Below are 12,307 nucleotides of genomic sequence, written 5' to 3' on the forward strand. Positions count from 1 at the left end.
ACTGTTGCCCAAGACCTTACATGTCAAAAGCAGTGTTTGAATCCAGGTCAATTTGGTTCCAGCATAGACCTTACCATCACACTGTACTGTGTCACAGGACACCTTAACAGAGCTTTCTCTTCTTTTCTGTTTCACAGCCAGTGCTTGTTCTAGGCCCTTCCATCAACTCCTGGAACCAGGACAATTGCCCACCATGAGTCTTTCACATTAGCGTATCTCCACCTGTTTCTGCTGAGTGACTGATGCATCCTCTCATCCCTCTTTAATGTCAGAGAAATGTTCACGTGAAAACCCCTCACAAGTCTACCATACCTATATGCAGGTCCCTCAAAGTGGCTAGCTGACCCCTTTTCAGGGATGTTACCAAGGGCATTCTTGATCAAGTGTGGATAGCCTCTGAGGTCCTTTCCAGATCGAGGCTGTGTGATCTATGAACCATTGAATGCCCGAGGCTGTGTAACCTCTGGCCTAAAACCTCTGGAGAGAAGAGAGAAGGGCTCAGATGGTATTGTCAAAGATATAGCTGTCAGTGACCTTGTGCCATAGGCATTGCTGACCTTTAGTGTTTGTGTCTGAGGCCTCAGGCAGCTTGTAGCCTAGCTCAAGGAACATGACTTTCCCAGGTTCACTGAAAACACAGAGTAACATGCATGGCCTTGCAGGGGAAGCTCGCCCCAGGTTATCAGATTCCCTAGAGTTCTGCTGTTAGACTGCAATGAAGCTTTATTGGGGCTCTCTTTCCAATCTCCCCGCTTCCAACACGTGTAGCTCAACCAAGCAAGTATAGTGGGCCAGCCCAGAGACCTGGGATTTCCCTGCTTTTGTCTGCTGCTGTTAGTCTGCCTTGAGTAGAGAGAGGCTAGTGCTCCCATTAGGGATCTGGCAGCAGGTGCTCCTTTCTGCCCCACAAATCAACTGCCTTTTCCTTCCTGGTGATAGTAATAATACAATATAGAGGGCTCCATGTTTCATAGGCTGCTTTCATCATCATCATCATCATCATCATCAATAACATTTATATAGTACTTATTATGTACCAGGAAGCACTCTATAATCATTATCTCATTTGATAATCACAATAATTCTGGGATGTAGGTGCTATTTAAAAAAATTTTTTTTGAAGTAGGTGCTATTACAAGGGCACTGTAAGTGGTACAGTGGATAGAACATTGGGCCTGGAGTCAGAAAGACCCAAGTTCAAATCCGGTCTCAGACACTTACTAGCTGTGTGACCCTAAGCAAGTCACTTAACCCTGTTTGCCTCAGTTTCTTCATCTGTAAAATGAGCTGGAGAAGGAAATGGCAAAACCACTCTAGTATCTTTGCCAAGAGAACCCCAAATGAGGTCATGAAGAGTCGGACAGTGAAAATGACTAAACAACAGCACGTGGTATTATTATCCACATTTTGCAGATGAGGAAACTGAGACAAATAGCAATTAAGTGATTTTCCCAGGGTATGAAGTGTCTGCAGCTGAACTTGAACTTCGGTCTTTCTGATTCCAGGCTCAGTGCTCTATTCAATGCAATAAAGGAAAACAAAAATCATCTCAGAGGATATGAGGTAGATGACAGAACATTAATTACAATGACATTCTAGGGAAAGTCCATCACAGACACCACCAAGGACACGTATGACTGGAGAGGGAGGTGGACCAGTCATGTAGTAAGATGAGGGTCAATCGATGGATGGCTTGAATGCTACATCTGGACCAGATCCACTATGAGGAGTGATGTGAGGGTGGGGGTGAAAATGACAAAGGATGAGAAGGTGCAGAGGAGGATTTCCAAAATGTGCTCGCCCAGAAGAGAACAAAGATTTGCCAGCATCCCAGTGCAATAGGGAATACATGCAATCCCCACCCATAGGAAGAGAAAGGTTTTTTCTTTCCAGAGTGAATCTTACCTCTCCTGCCTGGGTCGAGCTCCCCTGTGAGCAGCAGCAGATGCTGTCCTAGCTCTGCTCCCAATCCCTATCCCCCATCATTCCCCGCTGCTTCCCAGCTTTAGCTTCATTAAGCAGCAGCCCAGAGGGGAGCAACAGCCCAGGGTGGCCTTCCCTGTTGGGCCACAACAGGAGCTGAGCAGGGATGGAGAAAGAAGGTCAGCCAGAAGAGTTCAGGGTGGAGCCCAGGAGCCCTCCATGTAGGGGGCCATGAAGCTGACAGGAAACTGGGGTGGGGAAAATTGTCTTTTGTGACAGCCGTGGTGAGGAGCCTGCCACAACCAGCGGGTTAGAGGAAGCCACAGCACCAGTTATCATCAGCAGGCATTCAGCTACTGAGGGAGGGGGCAGAGGGGAGTGGAACAGGGAGGGAAGGGAGGCATGCCAAAGGTCATTAATGCAGGAGCATAAGGACCTCTAGAAGCCATCCCATGGGGCACTTAATCCACTTAACTTTGGAACTCCTGCCCTGGGGCTTAGCCGTTCACATCGGTGAGTGAGCAAATACAAATTCACATAGCCTGCTGTTATACACACAACCTGCAGGCCCTAGACCAGACCACACTTCCCATCCTCCACAGTCAACCAGTTCCTTACCATCTGATCTGCTGTCTCACAGTGCTTAGCACATAGCAAGCACTTAATACATGCATTCATTCATTCATTCATCCAGATGAAGAAACAGGTGAACAAATCGTCACTCTGAAAATTATTAGCTCTGTGACTCTGAGAAAACCACTTTTAATCTCTTGGATCCCTATTTTTCTCTTCTATAAAATTGGGGTAAAAATCAGTCAGCAATTGATTGCACATGTATAACCCATATTGGATTGTTTACTGTCTTAGGGAGAAGAGAGGGGAGAGAGGGAGGGAAGGAGGGATAGAATTTGGAACTAAAAACTTAAAAAATGTTAAAAATTGTTTTAACATGTAACTGGGGAAAACTAAAATATTATATTAAAAATTGATCAGCAAGTATTTACTATACACCTACTATGTGCTAACCAATGTGTTAGGTGCTGGGGCTGCAAGTACAAAGAATGAAACAATCCCAACTCACAATTATCTAACATCCCAACAGGGGAGACAAGTGCACGTAAACTATAGATGGCATAAATATCAAATTAATAGATGCAGATACACACATAGTAGTTAAATACAAGGTAATTTGAGAAGGAAGGCACTAGCATTTGGGGGATCAGGAAAGGATTTATGCAGAAAATAGTGTTTGATCTGCATCTTAAAGGAAGAGGTCTCTGTGGGGTGGAGATAGAGAAGGGAGTGCATTCCAGTAAAAAAGTAATATTTGCATGACTTCCCTCACAGGATTGGGGTGAGGAAAGTATTTTTTCAAAACTCATAAGCCCCTCTAGACATGAGCATGGTTTTGGCTGTACTCATGTTCAGGCAAGAGTCTGAAGGACTGGGTATCTAAATGGAATAGAGATCCTAGGGGCTGTGGGGGTGTCATGCTGTAGTGATTATTAAATCAGAGAACCTAGGTGTGAATCTTGGCTCTGCTATTCACCAGCTGTGTGGCTTTGGGCAAGTTCCTTAGCCTGTCTGGGCCTCAGCTGCCTTATCTGTAAATTGTGAGTACCGTGCTTAAAGGGAGTTGTACGTGCATGTCCAATCTTAGGGCCAGTGAACAACAAATGATGAAACAAATTTTCCACCTCTCAGCAGAGAGGATGGGGACCGAGGGTATGGAATATCACATCAGCAGTCAGACATAGAGGCTTTGTTGATTATTTTGGCTAACTGTGGGGTTTTTTTGGGGGGTTCCGAGGGAGGATTCATTTAGAGGGGGATGGATAAGAGGAAATGATTGTGATGTAAAAAACAAAAGGCATCAGTGAGAACTTAAAGCCAACTCGGTTTAAAGGACTCGGGTTGGAGATCTCTGAGGTCCCTTCCAGCTCTAAGATTTTGATGCTAAGACTTGACAAAAGGTAAATTTCATCATTTGATTCACTCCACACTCAGGCTATGATACATCCTTTTGAGCCAGAGCCTTTGAGGCTAAGCCTAGCTCCCTGGATCTTCTGCATTAGCCTCAGCATTGGACAGATCCCTTTCCAAGCCAGGGATGCCTACGTTGGCACTGGCTGAGTCCAAGTGGTGGCACACGTGGGTGGGGAGCAAGAACCATGGCAGGACCTCAAGCCCAGAAGTGGTAGATGGCTGTCCACTTGTAGAGTGACAATTTGTTCTTGGATTTTTGGAGACAGTCCTGATTTCAAGGATAGGAAATGTATCTTTTAAAGAGGTTTTGGGGGGTGGGGTGGGAATGTAGCTTTTGTTAGCCCAGGAGTCCTGATCCATTGATATGGATCACCATATCAATGTAGAATGCATTAAAATAGGGCACAGAGAAGCCTCTCTGAACACAAAACATCTCTGCACCTCAGGGGTCACAGTGTCTGAAATTTCCCTCATTTGATGACTGTGATTTTGACTTGGGCAGGCTCTGCAAGCCAAAGAAGCTCTTTTCTTTTTCCTTTCCTTTCCTTTCCTTTCCTTCCTTCCTTCCTTCCTTTCCTTCCTTCCTTTCCTTTCCTTCCTTTCCTTCCTTTCCCTTTCCTTCCTTCCCTTCCCTTCCCTTCCCTTCCCTTTCCTTTCCTTCCTTTCCCTTCCCTTCCCTTCCCTTCCTTTCCCTTCCCTTCCCCCTTCCCTTCCCTTCCCTTCCCTTCCCTTCCCTTCCCTTCCCTTCCCTTCCCTTCCCTTCCCTTCCCTTCCCTTCCCTTCCCTTTCCTTTTTTCTTTTCTTTTCTCTTCTTTTCTTTTCTCTCTCCCTTTCTTAGTTTCCTTTTTTCTTTCTTTCCTTCCTCTCCTTTCCTTTCCTTCTTTCCTTCCTTCCTACTTTCCTTTCTTCTTTCTCCTTTTCTCTTCCTGTCTTCCTTACTTCCTCTCTCTTCCATCTTTCACTTCTTCTTTCCCTTTTTCTTTTCTTCTCTTTCTTTCCATTCATTCATGTATTTGTTTACTTACTTTTTTGCTTGCTTATTTGTTATGGGCTGGGTCTTTCCATCTCACTGCTCTGTAAGGGAACTTTGATCTGCTCTGTTTCCAACCCAGGCTGGTTCCTGCTCTCCTTAGTCACCTTGGTAGGCTTTCACTTCCCGGGGCTCCCATAGTGATTTTGGACTTAGTGAGGATACCAGACTGGCTTTAGCTGTACTGAGCTCAAAACTCCAGAGCTGAAGTAGTTCACTAGCCTCGACCTCTCCAGTATCAGGGATTACAGTTAGCTTTATTTAAAAAATAATTGTAATAAGGTTTATATGGGTGAGGGAGGAGGTAAAGGGAGGGAGAGAATTTGGAACTGAAAATAAATTTTTTTCAAATGAACAAAAAAAGATTTTTCAATGCTTTTTATTTTTATATGCTGGTCATTTCTGGATACTCTCTTTCCCTCTCCACCTCTTACCTCACCTGTTTCCAAATCAAATGTTCTTTTATAACAAAGAAAAACAGTTAAGCTAAACCAACAGATGCAGTGAGTCCTGTAAATGGAAGCATTCTGCCCCTATTGTGTGGCACCCGGAAGGAGAGGCTCAGCTTTGTCTCTTGTCTGGAGTCAAGATAGGTTATCATAGATAGATAGATAGATAGATAGATAGATAGATAGATAGATAGATAGATAGATAGATAGATAGATAGATGTAGGTATAGATAGATGTAGATGTAGATATAATTATATTCAGCATTTGAATCCTTTTCCATGTGTTTTTGACTTATATGCCTGTAATAATAACAATTGTGAAAACACTTCTATGGAGCTTTAAGGATCATAGATCCAGAGATGAAAGGAACCTGAGAGGTGATCTAGTCCAGTGGTGTAGAAACTCAAACAGAAACAGATCCCTACTGGCTGTATGTTGACTTAGAAAACCACAAGTTAACATTATCTATGTTATATTTCAGCAGATAAGAGTGCTGGATCTGGAGTCAGAAGACCTGAATTCAAATTTAGCAGCAGATATGTAAAAGCACTGTGATCCTGGATAAATCACTTAACTTTCATTTGCCTCAGTTGGCACCTACCTCCTAGAGTTGTGAGGATCAAATGAGATAATTGTAAAATGCTTAGCATAGTGCCTGGCACATAGTAAGTGCTATGTTATGCTATATTAGCTATTATTATTATTGTTATATTGATTCATTTATTTTGTTAAACATGTCTCAATTACATTTTAATGTAGTATAGAAAGAACTTTGCTGGTCTACAGGTTTGACACCTCTGCTCTAGTCCAACCCCCTCATTTTATAGATGAGGAAACTGAGGCAGACAGAGGTAAAGTGATTTGCCCAAGGACACACAGCTAGTGAGTGCTTAAGGCAGGATCTGAATGCGGGTCTTACTGTTTCCTGGTCTAGCACTCTATTCATTATACCACACTGCCTCTCAAGAATTACAAAAAGCTTTAGTCGCTGTTGGCAAATGTGAGGCATCTAGGTAACACCATGGATAGAGTATTGAATCTGGAGACAGAAGGACCTGAGTTCAAATACTGTTTCAGACACTTACTAGTTGGGTGACCCTAGCCAAGTCACACTCTGACTCAGTTTCCTCATCAGGAGGGTTGTTGTCAGGATCAGATGAGATGATATTGTTATGTTTATTTATTATATTCTTTCTTTACATTTATTATTTTTGTTCTTTTCATTCTGATCATTTTCCTTGGTAGCATCTATCTACTTCACTTTTCCCATTTCTCTTAGTTTTTCATGTTTGTCACTCTCATTGTGTAAGCATATTTCATCACATTCAAATGCCACAATTGTCCGGCCATCGCCCCCACCCCCTTTATTTCTGTTTCTTTGACGCCACAGAAGAAGCCGCTGCAAATACTTTGGTGTACACGGAACCTGTTCTTCCTGTCTTTGACCTCCTTGGGAATAAGTCAGGTAACAGATTTATCAGGGTTAAACAATATAAATGTTTTATTTATGTTGCATTTCCAAAACAGTTGAATGAGTTTACAGTTTCAACAACAGTGTACGAAGTGCCCGTCTACCTATAGTCCCACCAACGTAAGTCAAAGAAGTTTCCAGTGTGCATGTAGTCTAGAATCTGACTCCAGCCCACCTTTCAAGGCTTATGAAGGCAGCTATGTGGTACAGTGGGGAGAGTGTTGAGTCTGACTTCAAATCTCTCCTCTGAGATACACTGGCTGTGTGACCCTGGGAAAGTCACATTATCTCTGTCTGCCTCAGTTTCCTTAACTATAAAATAGGGATAATAATAGACTCTACTTCCCAGGATTGTTGGGCAGATCCAGTTAGATGCTATTTATAAAGGGCACAGTGTCTTGCACATTGTAGGTGCTTAATAAATGATTGTTTCCTTCCAATTTTCCTTGGAAGAATTCTGGGGGCAGGGGGTGTAAGGATTATTATTATTATTATTACTTACATTTTATAGGTGAAAAAACTGAGTCTCAGTGATGTAGCCCTTTGCTAACACAGTTAGTAAGCATCGGCACTAGGGCATGAGTCCAAGGCCTAGCACACAGAATCATAGACTCTCAGAGTTGGCAGGGACCTCAGCGGTCATCCAGGCAACCTATAATCCCTGGTAGAAGTCATATTCTAACATGGAAATATGTTTTTCAAGACTTTACGTGCATGATGAATATCATATTGCTTGTCTTCTCAGTGAGTGGGGGAGGGACTAGATGGAGGGAGAGAATTTGAAATTTAAAAGAAAAGTTTTTTTAAAAAAGTGAATGTTAAAGTGAATGGTGGCAGCTACGGGGCTCAGTGGACAGAGCATTGGGCCCGGGAATCAGGAGGACCTGAGTTCAGAACTGACTTCAGACACTAGCTGTGTGACCCTGCGCAAGTCACTTAACCCTGATTGCTTCCAAAACAAAAATTAAAGAATGAATAAATATTTTTGAAAATAGAAGTCATACTGCAACATACCTGATAAGCAGTCCTTGAGACTTCTGATTCCAAGACCAAGAATGTTTTTACTTTACCAAACTAAGAAAGCAGATGAAGAAAATTCGGCTGAGAAGGAAGGTGATTGGCCCAAGGTCACACAGCAAGTTTGTTGCAGGCCATATGCCCCTCAGATCCCATCAGGTAAAAGAATTCTTTCTTCTGCCTATGGGCAAGGCCAGCCTTGAGAGGGAGAATCTGCAGTGGCATCAGCATTCCTGGGCTCAGGCTGGCTGAGGATGAGCTGGGTCCTAGCCTGGCCTTTTGCATTGCAGTAACTCTCAGGAGTCCTGGCTAGGGAGGGCTGAATTTCCCTGGCCTGTCAGCAAAGCCAGCCCTCTGCCTTCCCCACTGACAGCCTCCTGACAGGGCCACTTCCCCTTCTCTGCCAGGTCAGCAGTGCCTGGCTGCTGGAGCAGACAGGGCCTCTGGCCTCCAGAGTTCCCTTGGGAGGCCTGGAGAGGTGGGGGCCTGACTACTGCTGGAAGCCAGCTGCCTGTCAGGGGGCAAGGCCCCATGGGCTGGAGAAACGCCACAAGCTGGGGCTGGGGGGCTGTCAGGCTGAAGACAATGGGTCACCATGGCAGCTGGAAGGGCTGTGTCTGACCACTGACCCTGATCAGCCTTAAGACAAGCCTAGGATATGCATGCATGACCAGCTGGTTGAGAATGGGACAGGGAGCCAGACCAGCTCTTGGCTAGCAATCGGCTCCAATGTGAAGTGCATAGGATGGAGACCTCCCTGAGGTGCAGCATCCAGACAGAATGCGGAGTATTTATTTGCCTGAGGATCTAGTAGGTTGGGGTCCTACCAGGAATTCTGGGGGTCTGGATAACTTGAGACAAAGTGGCAGGGATGCCAAAGAAGGGGTTGGTAACCTCTGGCTTTGGGGCTGACATTGGCATGCAGGTCTACTGGGGTGGCATGATGGTTGGTACTGTGCCCTGCTGCTCATGAGAAGGGCCAGCTGGCTACTGGGAGAGCCCCATCTTTAGATATTTCCCAGGTTCGTTGTGTTCCATATTTGAGGTAGTGGAAAACACTTTGGTGAAATGAAAAGAGGGATGGATTTGAAGTCAGAAGGCTCTAGATTGGTTTTCTAGTTCTGCTACTTCCTAGTTGAGTGACCTTGGGCAATTCACTTCTTTAGCTCTGTTGGGCTCTGTGCCTTCATTAGTAACATGAGGTAGTTGGACTAGATGATCCTGAAGGGTTTTTCAATTCTAAATCCCATGAATTTAATTTTAGGTGATAATTCTTTTTGCTTCTTGCCTCTTTTAGTTTGAGGGAGAAAGGAGTGGCAATACAAAGGAAGCTATTTCATTAACAAAGAGGTTAATGGTAAGATGGGGGACCACCAAAGCTTCCTGGTTAACGGAGAGTCAGCTTGGATTCTAGAGTGGTGAATGAATTCAATCCACCTGGTTCAGGTAAGTCAATCCCCAATCCTCCAGTAGATGTTCTGAAGTGGGAGATCCCATTTTCTTTAGGTGGAGGGTAGGGAGGGAACACAGATCTCTGGGTCTAGAATCTTGGAACTCATTAGGGCAGGAAACTTTACCTAGATAGAATGGTTTGGAAGTGCCACTGAGACCAACACTGCTCATAGAATCTTAGAGTCAAAGGGGATCTTAGAGGCCCCAGTCCATTTCCCATCACTCTGCCTTTACAGGGGTCATCTCCCCTGTTTGCATAGTATACGCTTTGGATTTACTCTCCCAACCCTACTCATGCTGACAGTCTAGGTCTTGAGAAAACTATTCTTATGTCTCCCCCTCAAGGTTCTAAGCTGGGTGGTGCCATAGTGCACAGAGTACCAGGCTTGGAGTCAGGAGGACTCCTCTTCCTGAGTTCAAATCCTGTCTCAGACACTTCTTAGCTGTGTGACCCTGGGCAAGTCACTTCACCCCGTTTGCCTCCGTTTCCTCATTTGTAAAATGAGCTGGAGAAGGAAATGGCAAACCACTTTAGGATCTTTGCCGAGAAAACCCCAAATGGGGTCACAAAGAGTCAGACACCACTGAAATGACTCAGCAACAGCTAGAAGGTTCTAAGGGTAGCCTTGAGGGTCGGGAGCAGGAGGAAGAGTGGAGTATCCTTCTATAAGCCCCTTCTAGTGTGTTTCCCCCAATGCTTAGCTGTTGATAGCAATTAGTCAGCCACACTTTAGGTTAATGTCATTTACTAAAGTGGAAAAATAAGAATAGCTGGTACACTCCCAAATCCCCCTAGAAGTCGGAGTAGGATGATTGACGGATTGATTCTTGTCACTTCTGCCTCATAAAATCCAAACACCTACTATATGCAAGACACTAAACAATGTGATTGGGGGGAGGGGCATTAAAGACTGGGGGAATCAGGAAAGGCCTCTTGTAGGAGGTGACTCATTGCAGCTAGCCTTGAAGGAAGAATAGGTCTCCAAGAGGCAAAAGTAAGGGGCCAGCATTCCAGGCAGGAGGCACAGCCTATGCAAAGGTGTGGAGGAAGAAGACGGGATGTGGCATCAGGGGGACAGAAATTGCACCAGTTTGTGTTTGCTAAGCTCTGTGATACAGCCCAGAGGGGCAATGGAAGATATGAGAAGGGAGCAGGAATAAAGTGAAGATCTCACTTGTAGGCAGGAGTAACCCCAGTGGGCTTCATGGAGGAAGTGAGGCTAGGTCTTGAAAGATGAATATCTTTACACTCAATACTGGCCAGGTGAGTTTAGGATCCATTTTGATTTGGAGAATGACTAAAAACAAAAGAAGAGAAAAATGGCTGGAAAGAGAAGAGTTGAAAAAAGGGGAAGCTGGAGGTGATGTGTGGAGACATCATGGGAAGAATGGTTACTTTTGCTTCCATTGAATCTGTGGGATTGTTGTGGGTTGGTTATCTGGGGAGGACCCACAAACTATTTTTGCATGGGATTCTTATTCCTGTCACAGATAACTTTCTAGGTTCTGAATATTCCCTGCCTCCCTTTCAGGAGAGCAAGGGAGGCTTCTGTTGTGGGAGAGGACAATGGATTTGTGAAAGAATATTATTCCGTGAAGCAAAGAGAGATGAAGTAAAGGAGAGCTGGTGACAGATCTTGTAGGTCTGAATTTAGAGAGATTTCCAAGGGTGGGGGGGGATGCTTGGGGACAGGCCTGGCCTCTATCTTTAGAGGGGAACTAATGAGGCATAGATAGCCCAGACCTTAATCCAGGGTTCAGGGATAAATTTAAAGGTGTCTGTGAACTTGGATGGGAAAAAATTATGTCATTTTCACTAACTTCTGATATTTAGCATTTCTTTCAGTGAATTAAAAAAAGGGTTAAGAAGTCCTGATCTAGAGAGATATTGGGGTCCTCTGGAGACCTCCTTCCTGGGTGGCAGTGCAGAGCAAGAGCGGGCCTCGAAACTGGACATTGCTGGGTATCAATCCTGGCTTTATAGATCACATCTTGTCACACACTCTATGGTCCACCCAAACTGGCTTTTCCATCGTTCCTCACATGTGCCGTTCCATTTTGGACACTTACTGCCTGGGAGACCTGGGGCAAATCACTGAATCTCAGGGCTCCATTTCCTTTCCCATAAATGGAGGGTGATGATTGACATGATCTCTGAGGTTCCTTTCGCTTATGACCTAGACTATGATCTCCCATCTTCATGCCTTTCATACGTGTAGTCCACTCTTCCCCTGCCAGCTGCTGGTGCCTTCTCACCAAAATGATCATGTATGTGTTTTGCATGCATTTTGCACAAGCTTATATGTATGTATGTACGCCATATGCCTCTCAATAGAATATAAGCTATTTGAGGACAGCAGTTGTTTTTATTTTTTTTCTTTGTATCCATAGTGCCTAACATAGTGTCTGACACATAGAATACTTATTAATTGATTAATCGATATGTGAGACCCTGAGCAAGTCACTTTACTTCTCTGGGTCTCAGTTTCTTCATCTTTAAAATGGAATAGTAATATCTGCCCTGGCTACTGAACAGGACACCTGTGAGGATGGAATGAGATACTGGATGAGAAAGTGATTTTTGGAGAGTGATTTTAGAAGAAGAAAAATTTTACTCAAGAGATTCAATAGCTTTGCAGCTGGAATTGTCAGTGAGACACCTGTAGCCCCACTCTCCAGGTTGGTGAGACATCCCATTCCAGGAGGAGGAATCTTATCTGGAGGCCAGGACTCCCTGTGTTTCTTCAATCCTAGAGTTTTCACCTCTTCACAATTCTTTCGATTCTAATCTCCTAAGTTCCCACCAGATGCCAGCCTTAGGTACAGGAACCTTTTCTCTTGGCTGGTGACCTGGCCCTCTAGCCGTGTTATGGCAAGATCTAAGAACCTTACCTCTGGCTCATGACTCACAGCTAGTGGTCCTAATCTTGGTTCAACAAACTTGGCTCTGATTTCTAGGGGATCCTGACCTGAGCTCT

The sequence above is a fragment of the Phascolarctos cinereus genome, unplaced genomic scaffold, assembly GCF_003287225.1.
Source record: "Phascolarctos cinereus isolate Bilbo 61053 unplaced genomic scaffold, phaCin_HiC Scaffold_726;HRSCAF=1367, whole genome shotgun sequence".
NCBI lineage: Eukaryota > Metazoa > Chordata > Mammalia > Diprotodontia > Phascolarctidae > Phascolarctos > Phascolarctos cinereus.